This window comes from Elephantulus edwardii, unplaced genomic scaffold (genome assembly GCF_000299155.1).
Source record: "Elephantulus edwardii isolate Elephantulus edwardi_28Jun2011 unplaced genomic scaffold, EleEdw1.0 scaffold00239, whole genome shotgun sequence".
Taxonomy (NCBI): Eukaryota; Metazoa; Chordata; class Mammalia; order Macroscelidea; family Macroscelididae; genus Elephantulus; species Elephantulus edwardii.
In genome coordinates, this window is record NW_006399989.1 from 2,382,549 (window position 1) to 2,385,428 (window position 2,880).

A 2,880-nucleotide genomic window follows, 5' to 3' on the forward strand; every position below is an offset into this window, starting at 1 on the left:
TGCATTTCTAAGTATTTGTCCATTTCCTCTAGGTTTTCATATTTGTTTGAGTACAGTTTTTCATAATATTCTAATGTTAGCTTTTTTATTTTAGTTGGTTCTGTTGTGATGTTGCCTGATTCATCTCTTATTCGGATTATTTGTGTCTTCTCCTTCTTTTCTTTTTTGAGTCTTGCTAATGGTTTGTCGATTTTATTGACCTTTTCAAAGAACCAACTCCTAGTTTTGTTGATAGTTTCAATTGTTTTTCCGTTTTCTATTTCATTTATCTCTGCTTTAATTTTTATAATTTCAGGTTTTTTATAGTGTGTTGGGTTTTCTTGCTGTTCTTTTTCAATTTGTTGAAGATGTTGGGTTAGAGAGTCAATAGTCAATTTTTTTCTGCCTTTTGATGTGTTTGCTTATTGCTATAAATTAACCTCTGATTACTGCTTTGGCTGTTTCCCAGAGGTATTGGTAAGTAGTCTTCATTGTCATTTGTTTCAAGAAAATTTTTAATTTCATTTTTTATTTCTTCTTGTACCCAGTCATGTTCAAACAAGTTGTTGTTCAGCTTCCAAATGTATGTTTTTTTCTCCTTTATTCTCTTGTTATTAATTTCTAGTTTTGTCACGTTGTGATCTGAAAAGATACTTTGTATAATTTCTATGTTTTGAATTTGTTGATACTTGCTTTGTGACCTAGAATGTGGTCTATTCTGAAGAACGTTCCATGCACATTGGAAAAGAAGGTATAATGTCTTTTTTTGGGGTGCATTAGCCTATAAATATCTGTGAGATCGAGTTGGTTAATTGTGTAGTTTAATTGTTGAGTATCTTTGTTGAGATTCTTTTTGGTAGTTCTATCTTTTTTGAAAGGGGTGTATTGAAGTCTCCAAGTACTATAGTAGTGTTGTCAATCTCCTTTTTGAATTTTGTTAGTGTGTGTTTTATATATTTTGCAGGTCTTTCATTTGGTGCATAGATATTCAATATTGTTATATCCTCTTGTTCTATTGATCCTTTGAGCATTACCTTCTTTGTCCTTTGTAATGATTTTTACATTGAAATTTATTTTATCAGAGATTAGTATCGCTACTCCTGCTTTTTTTTGGGTGCCATTTGCTTGGTATATTTTTCCCCGTCCTTTTATTTTTAGTCTTTCTTTATCTTCATTTTTCATATGTGTCTCTTGTAGACAACATATTGATGGATTTTGTTTTTTTATCCAATCTGTTACTCTTTTTCTCTTCAGTGGTGCATTTAAACCTTTACGTTCAGTGTAATTATTGAGAGGTAGGGTTTTATTGCTGTCATTTTGATCAATTCTTTTTGTTGTTGTTGCTAGTTACTTTGGTCCATCTTGTTTTCCGTGGCATCTCTGTATGAAGGACTTCTCTCAATATTTCCTGTAAGGCTGGTCTTGTTTTTACGAACTCCTTTAGGTTCTGTATTTCTGGGAATATTTTAATCTCTCCTTCATATTTGATGGACAGTTTTGCAGGATACAGTATTCTTGGTTGAAAGTTGTGTTCTTTAAGAGTTCGATATATGCCATTCCACTCTCTTCTTGCTTGCATGGTTTCTGCTGAGAAATCAGCAGTTAATCTTATCTGTTCTCCCTTATAGGTTACTCTTTGTTTCTCTCTCGTTGCTTTTATTATTCTCTCCTTATCTTTAGTTCTAGCAAATTTGACAATGATGTGCCTTGGTGTTTTTCTTTTAGGGTCTATTCTATATCGTGTTCGTTCAGCTTCTTGAATATATATTCTGTCATTCTTCATTATGCCCGGAAAGTTTTCCTCTAGTAATTCTTCCACAACTTTTTCAGTGTCTTTACTTGCTTCTTCCTGTTCTGGGATTCCTATGATGTGGATATTATTTCTTTTAATGGTATCCCACATTATTCATATGCTTTCTTCTGTTTCCTTCTTTTTGGATTCTGCTTTTTTCACGGTCAGATGTGTGGTGACAAATCTATCTTCTATTTCACTGATTCTGTTTTCCATCTCTTCACCTCTATTCGTATGTCCCTCCATCATGTTGACAGCATCAGAAACCTTAGATTTCATATTTTGGGTCACAGTTTCTTATGTTTCCAGTGCCTCTAATGATTCATTTGTTTTCTCTGCGTTATTTTTGATTGTGTTTTTTAAGCTCCTCCTGATCTTTTCTAGCACTGACCTGTAATTCACCAAGTTTCTTTTTCATCCATTGAAAGTATTCTATCATTTTTTTTTTAAAATCAGTGTTAGAAAGTTCCATCAGGCTTTCTGGTTTCAGGAAATCCATTGCTACTGTGGCTTCTTTGGGGGGCTGATCTCTTGCTTTGGGCTTGTGGGAGAAGTGAAGCACTCTTCTTTCTACAGGCCATTTGTTTGGCAGAGTTCTTCGTGTCTGAGGTGGTAGCTGGTTTTTTATTTGACGTCACTGCTCTAAGAGAAGTTTGGGCAGGAACAAGAGCAAATTAGTAGAGGGTGCGTGCACACTCCAATGCTCACGTGAGTGGGGGGGGAGGAAGCGCACACTGATACACGTGGGGAAGGGCTCGGGGAAACCTAAATAATGAAGGAGGAAGTCTATTGTTCCCTTTCTGAAATAGTTTCCCCACTCTTTGGATATGCTCAGGATCTCCCTGTTGTTTGAGTTAGTGGGCCCCATGTAGTCAGGCCAGACCAGTTTGATTCCCCCAGTAACTTAATCCTCAATGGTACATGAGTATTTTAAGGAAGGTTGCTAAATCTTATAGATATTATAGATGTGGCATATATGATTGTCTTCCTGGTCCGAGAGCGGATGGCCCGAGGGCCCAAATGGATGTGGGGTGGCTGGGTCACAAGTCCAGGCCCGGCACTCCCTCCACTGTCCTCGCAGATTTCCAACCAAAGTCCGTTTTTAAAGA